The sequence below is a fragment of the Phocoena phocoena genome, chromosome 14, assembly GCF_963924675.1.
Source record: "Phocoena phocoena chromosome 14, mPhoPho1.1, whole genome shotgun sequence".
NCBI classification, from domain to species: Eukaryota; Metazoa; Chordata; class Mammalia; order Artiodactyla; family Phocoenidae; genus Phocoena; species Phocoena phocoena.
Window position 1 is genome coordinate 59,636,090 of NC_089232.1, and position 7,929 is coordinate 59,644,018.

The following is a 7,929-nucleotide window of genomic DNA, read 5'->3' on the forward strand; positions in this document are numbered from 1 at the left end:
TGTCAATATTTCTTCAATTGTGGTAAAATACACATAACATAAAATCTACCATCTTAAACATTTTCAAGAGTACAGTTCAGGAGGCTTAGGTACATTCAAAACGTTGTGCAACCAATCTCCAGAATTCTTTTCTTCTTGCAAAACTGAAACTGTATATGACATCCCCATGACTTACTTATTTTATAACTGGAAATTTGTACCTTTTGACCCCATTCACTCATATGACTAGACTACTGACTCAGGCAGACAGCTTCACAGGGAAATACTCTTGGTTCATTCCAAGTCAAACCATACCCCCTGCAATGCCCACCAGGAGGTCTCCTTCTAAGGCTCTACTAAACGCACAGACCCACAAGACTGCCATGCCACACAGGGCACATTTGACTCAGAAGGAAGCACAGGCCAGGATACAGAGTGTGCCAGCAGGAAACATCTGGCATTCCTCTCCTGCAGCTGACCACAAAACCATCCACACTATATCCACAAGCTATTCTCCTGAGCCCCAGGTGATGACGCAGATGTGAAGCAGTGAGACTCACATCAGGAGGGTATGGAAGCCAGCCTGGATTGGAAGCCCCCTGCTCCACAGCAACTAATATCTTTTGGAAGAACCCCACAGGTGTAGGTTCTGTGGTCCCCACAGGGTCATGCCGGTTACAAGAGTGACTGTACTTAGGGAAACCCAGAAATAGAGCTTTCAAGCTGGTATTTATAGTCGTCCCAGTCCAGATAGAGTTTACCAATCAGGGCCATTTTTACTTTCTTTTATCAGGTCTTCAGGGAAACAGTGCTAGGAAGTTTACCAAAAGTCAAATGCTTAGGCCAAAGGGGAAAGTGTTCTGTCATGCCTTTATTCACAGTCCTTCAAATAGTTAAATGATAATTTCTGGCAAAACATCTGGTTAAATAGAAAGGAGTCAGAATGACACACTGATATAAAGAACTAAATTACACAATGAAATTTGTCATCTCTTATTGGCTACAGTTCTGTTCCCCAACTCACACAGATTGATAGTGATGGAGCTATAATTAGAAACTCAGATGCCTGACGACATGCCCATCAAATATCATGTTCTCTCCTAAGAGAAGGAAGGGGAAGCATGTGGAAAGGGAAGAAAAGATGTGCCGATCTAGGAGGAAGGCAATAGGGACAGGGGAAGGCACAAGGCATTTTTTTCATGGCGATGGCTGCTCCTCTGGCAGGATAGTAGCTCTCTGAGATGCCAGATGGGACTCCACATGGGTAGGAAGGGGAATTAGGGCAGTAATTTGTGAATTCTCCCATCTTGCTAAAGAAGAGTCTCTTCTTCGAAAGAGGAAAGTAATTTACTACATCAGTCACTCTGCAGGTGCTTTGAATTTCAAATAGAAAAACTGTGACAGCCTGTGAGGTAGTGGTTCTGGGCTAGGACCTTCCCTAACCTGTTCCTACCCCCACCCGAGTCGTTTGAAAGGTCAGCATTTGTGGGCAAAGTGGACTAGATACGTTGTCCCTGTACCTCTTCCTCTTTCACTGAAGACAGGGATTCCTCTCTCTGTATTATGTACTTAACATACAGAAAGACATTTCTGGATCTTCATTTATGATAAGGAGGTCATGACAAGAAGAAACCTGAAAGATGGCTGCAAAGTCACTGTCACACTGGGAACAATTAGAAAATGAAGAAGCAGCCAGTCCATGAGTGAGGGAAGACCCAGTTTGAGGGATGGAAGAGGGACGTTTGGCCTGACTTGAGGAAGGTCCTATGTGAACACTGAAGCCAGGAGAGGTTTCCCGTTGGGCTGAACTCAAGAGTAGGGTCTGGAGCTTAGAGAATGAACGTTCGGTTACAGAGTGGGAGGGAAGGGATAGTTAGGGAGTTTGGGACTGACATGTACACACTGCTATATTTAAAAAGGATAACCAAGAAGGACCTACTGTACAGCACAGGGAACTCTGCTCAATATTATGTAACAACCTAAATGAGAAAAGAATTCGAAAAAGAATAGATACATGAATATGTATAACTGAATCACTTTTCTGTACACCTGAAACTATCACAACATTGTTAATCAACTATATACTCCAATATAAAATAAAAAGTTAAAAAAAAAAAAGACTAGGGTCTGGAGAAAGCAAGCAAAGGACTTCCTTCTCTGGTAGAAGGAACTCAGAGCAAGAACTCCAGTCCCTACTGAGATAAGGAAAAAGAAGGAGAGATGCCTGTGCTGGGAAGGGATTGAGTGGGGGAGGCATCAGTTGGGACAATAGCTAAGCGAGCTCAAACATCTACTTGTAATTTGTAGGAGCCAGAAGGGAGTTCCCATCCAGAGCACCTTCACACAGGAGTGAAGCTTCACAAGGACAGAGAGTTTTCTTCTTTGTAACTCCAGTCTCTGGAATTACTTAGCATCGAGTAAGTTATTCAATATGGCTGAACAAATATGGCCAGTGGGGAATGCTGCTGGATGCCTCACTATTGGGAAACCCATTTCCCCCAACTTTTCCAGACCGTTCTTAATTTCTGACTCATGGCCAACCAGTGAACACTGATTTTTAGTTCAGAGAATGTGCTTGCTCTAGAGATGGGAAGAGCTATAATCCATGAGATGGACCCACAGCATCTCAGGAGGTAACAATAGATGAGACATTGAAAAGAGCAGGAATCTCTTGCTCTGTGTGTGTGTGTGTGTGTGTGTGTGTGTGCATCCTCCAGGGTTCTCTCTCAGGACCCAGATATGTTTTTTTTTTTTTTTAAGCTTTGTGCCATCTGACAGCATTCAGTCTCTCCTCCAAGCTAATGCTCAAAGAAACTAAGGTGACCCTGTGTCACTAAATCATCACCAGCTGTGTCTTGCTTGAAAAAAATCTGTTATTAATATCAGAGCTGAATGTTATTTATTAACCAAATACTGCTTATTAATCATTTACTGGTATGTGGTGATGCTTAGAGTTAAGCCCCCAAAGACAACTCCCTGGCAGCTCAGAATTTATGGGTTTTTACAAAGTGAATAACAACGGAATGGGAGCAGTGCCACCAGGACACAGAGGAAGAGGGTGCAGGAGAACATAAACATACAAGCCTTGGCCTAGTACACTGTTCCATTTAAGCCTTTTAAAATGCTTAGACAAAACGGATGGCAGTAACCTTTGAGGAAAGGAAGCAGTTAATGTCAGAAGAGATCCAGACCTCTGAAAGTGAGGATGAAAACTAATTCTACAGGATCAGGGAGTTAGTCCCTGTTGCCACCCTCGGCTAGATGCCAACAGCCTGAGGGAGCTTGGCTGGCAGAGTTTCTCCTCTCTCGTATCCCTGGACTCATCAGTGTCAGGGTCAAGCTCTCTGGAGGTGTCCTCTCTAAATGCTACAGAATGTGACGTCACCTGTGAACCCTTCTGCCAAAAGGCATTTGAGCAAAGCTGCAGGTCAACAAATCATCCTGCTGTCCCCTTCCCCCTTCTCTCCCCATCCCCAGAGAGTGACAGTGGAGACCAAAGGCAGGGTCCCTGATGGCCTTATTTGAGGGAGAGGGACTGGAAGTGGCCACCTGCCAGAAAACTTCGTGGAAGTTACGGGCTACCTTGGTAGCAGTACTAGGAGATTGTCTCTCCAGAAATGTGGTCTGAGGTCACACAGGACTCAAGGACTCACCAGAGACAAAAAGGATCCTGGTTGAAATAGAAGGAGGAGCCCAGAGCTTTGGAACACAGGCATGCGTGCATACGTGTATTCATACCACGTATGCGTGTGAACGTACATTTGTGGACAAGTGCTCACAATCACAGAACTAGAGCATCTCACCACACTCTTCTTGTGTTTTATTTCTCAAATTTCAGTTTTATTTCAGAAACAGTTGATCAGGGTAGGAAAAGAAAATCAGAAAACACAGAAAAGTTTAATGAAGAAAATAAGCCCATCATCGAGAGAAACATTTAATATTTTGTATCTGGCACTCTGGTCTTGGCAGACTGGGATTTCTTTACGTTGTTTTGAAAAACTGGGATTGTACTCAATATACTGTTTTCTTTACGTTAACAATGTACTGTGAACCTATTTTAAGTTAAGGGTATATTGTGAATGGGCTGCCACGTTCCCACGATTTTCAGCACTGGTCTAGTGTTCCGTGTCTGCGTGGACCCAGCCAGACGCTGTAGCTACAACAGGGATAAACTCATTTATTCATAACCTTGGCTCAAGGCGTAAGTAAAACTGATTAGATCTTGACTCGGGCCCTGCAACCCCCAAAGTCCCAGGATATCAGTATTTTACTGAGTGCTGGGGGCGCAGAACAGGGCTTTTTTATTTTTTTTTAATTTTTATTGGAGTATAGTTGCTTTACAATGTTGTGTCTGTTTCTACTGTACAGCAAAGTGAATCAGCTCTATGTACACAGGGCTGCCTATCTTTCTTGTGAGTGTTTCTGGGAGGAGAGACCATTTTCTTCTCTCCTGTGACTGGATTTCTTTTCTCTTTCTCTGCTCACTTGTTTGCCAGGGACCCCCATGTGTGCTGTTTTAGCATTTCTGAGTGGTTCACAGCAGTAACGGGGAAGTGGGGAGGAAGGGGTAGCTTCAGCATTCAGGGAAACTACAAACCTCTCCTTGAATGTCAGCCTGCAGGCATTCCCTGGTCTGAAAAGCCACCCTCCCTCTTCCAGAACTAGTGACAGAGGAAGCGCAGCTGTCGGGTGGGTGCTGAGCTGTGACTTGCCCCTCCTCCGATCTGCTACCATTTAAAACCATCTGGGGGCAGGGAGGCGATCTGCCCAGCCCTTCAACTTTGTGACCACACACATTCTCTAAAGAGATGTTTAGTAGCCGCACAGGGGAAAAAAATCTTCTTAGAAAAGTTGAAAAGACATTCTCCGTTTTCTCTGCTTTCCCTTGTCTGATTCTCCACAAGAAGGTATTTGTGGCCTCTGTAAACCGTGCCTCAGTTTCTCCCTTGGGCTTCAACATTTTCCTCACAACCTCCTCTTGCTACTGTGAAATGCGGTTGCCTGAGGTGGCTTTTCTTTTCTGCCCTGGTTCTAATTCCCCCCAAAATCCATGGGTCCGTGTCTTAGTGAGGGAAGAAGGGAGGAAGAGATGGCTCGAGTCCTTCACGGGGTCATTCTTCTGACCCACACAGTCCAGCCTCCTCAACCCTGGCCCCGGGGGCGGTCGGTGTGGGGAGCCCACCTCTGGGTCAGGGAGACCCAAGCTCTTGACATGACCCCCTGAGGATCATACATACACTGGACAGAAAAACACGGGACCTTTTCTTTTTCAGAATTTTACCCCCCCCCTTTTTTTTCTCTTCTTCTTATTTCTTTTTCTGGGTCAATAACCCTAGGGAGAAAGAGAAAATGTAATTGTGTAAGCCTAGGGAAGGTGAGGAAAAGCAGGATGGGAACCAATATAACAGATAATAATGACCAAGAACACATCACAGTTGATAGCGCTTTACAGTTTACAAAGCAGTTTCATCACCTTTACCTCAGCTCCTCACAACAGCCTGAAGAGGAAGACTGAACCGGTGTTCTGGTCATCTGGATGACTACAGACTAGGAACTGCAGGCCTGCAATGGATGCTGTGGTCTGCCACTCAGATGTACCCTCAGGAGAGAGGAACTCATTCCCCTGGCTGTGGGGAGTGCTGGCTGCTGCTGGCCGCAACTGAGTCCCTCACTGGGAACTGTCCTCTATGCAAGGGATCTGCCTCACCCTTCCTGGGCCCTTGCTTTGATTCTGGACAATTTTAAAGGGCCATCCCCGCTCCAGAACACCCCGTAGGATCAGCTGCATCAGAATTCAACAAATGGGGTTTTACTTTTTGCGCTGCTTTGAAAACTGCATTTCTCTTCACTCAGTAACTCATTACGGTTATCTGTCTATGACTCTATCAATGAATACACGCTTATAGTCTTTAATAGCTACAAAATATCCCATCGTATGAATATATCATTATTTATTTATCCAACCCCTCATTGTTGAATACTTAGATATTTTCCAATAATTTGCTATCAATTATAAGTACTTTGTTGAACATCTTTGTATATACATCTTCTCAAAAGGTGTCCAACTATCTTTAGGATGAATTCCTAATGGCTGGGTCAAAGGACACTGCCCTCCAGAAAAGTGGTAACAATCTACATTCCCACTCCAAGTGTTGGGAAAATCCCCAAATCCAGCTGTCTCAGTTCAAATTCATGATGATAAAACTGAAATGGACATATGCAGTACTACCATCCTTCTACACATCCCTACATAGTTTACTTTCCTACTTTTTAAGATAATTCTTTTAAATCTTTTCATTTCTTCTTAACCCTTCCACATCCCTTCCCTCTCTCACATGCCCAGCTGTCATCCTGGTTTCATACCTAAAAAAGTAGAAGCCATCTAGGGCAACACTGTTTTTTTTTTTTTGGCCGCCCCATGCAGCTTATGACACCTTTGTTCCACTAGCAGGGGTTGAACCCGGGCCCATGGCAGTGAAAGTGCAGAGTCCTAACCACTGGACCTCCAGGGAATTTCCAAGGGAAACACTCTTATCTGTCTACCCCCAATCAATACACACACACACCCCTTCCTCCTTCACCGTGGCAAAGAGTCTAGCAATGGTCAACACTTTCCTTGAACCACATTGGCCCAACTACTCAAGGACTTCTCTTCTGCAATGTTCTCTTTCTCTCCTACATCCTCATCATCGTCTCTTTCTTTCTCTCTCCAGGATCATTCTCAAGAGCATAAAAAAATCTGTCAACTCCCATCTTAAAATACAAACAAATCAAAAATAACAAAATGAAAGAAAACCCTCTCTTGAGCCCATGTTTCCTCCAGCCTTCACTCCATTCTCTTGGGTTCCCTTCCCAGCAAAACTTCTTGAACGAGGTGCCTACACTCCCTGCCTCCAATTCCTCATTGCCATCCACTCTCTACCCACGCCCAGTGAGTCCCCACCACTCATCCGCACTCTTCTTGTCTAGGTCACTGGTTCCTTTCATGTTGCCAAATCTAATGGACACATCTTGGTTCTCACGTAATTGACTCTCAGTGGCAGCAGCATTGTCTACAACTGACCACTCTTTCCTGAAACCCTCCCCGCTCTTCCCTTTTAACTTACAGGCTCCTCCTACCCAGACTATTTTCCTGGCCCCTCCCATTTCACGTGAATGCTGAAGGTTGGAGCGCCCCAGGGCTCAGTCCTTGGCCCTCTAAGCCCATCCCCTCTTCTCCTTCTCAGTATCTGGCACATAAAATCAATGCCAAAACTTGACAAAGACAACCCAGAAAGAAAAATAGATACAGATCAATGTCGTATCTTTCACCCACTCATTCAATACACACTTACTGAACAACTACTATTTGCCAGGCAGTGCGAGAAGAGAATGGTGAATGAGATAGACAAGCTCTCTGTTCTCAACAGACTTAAAATCCCATGGCACATATGTTGGGTTGGCCAAAAAGTTCGTTATGTTACAGAAAAACCGACAGAACTTTTTGGCCAACCAATAGCTATAACCAAGAGACAAGATAAGCAGATTGAGATGGATGCAAGCTAGAACACAGAGAGGATTATAGGCTTGAGAGCAATGGGGTGGGGATGGGGCACTGCTCTAGAGAGGAGGTCAAGGAATGATGCTCTAAGACAACATATCTGATGAAGCCAGCCGTGCCAAGATCAGGGAAGAATTTTCCAGGCAGAAAAGAAGAGCAAGCCCAGAAAGTCCAAGGCAAGAACGAACTCTGACATTTGAGGCACTGCAAGGGGACCACAGAGTGGCTGGAGAGCAGTGCGTGAAGAAAGGTAGGAAGGGTCTAGATGGGGTAGGCCACAGTTAGGGGGTGGAGATGTATTGTGAATTCATTGGGAATGTGTTAACGAGTTTCAAGCAGCATGCTTAGAACTTCATGTTTAAAAATTCTCTTGAGCTAACCTGCGGAAATTGAGTTTTATGGGAATTCAA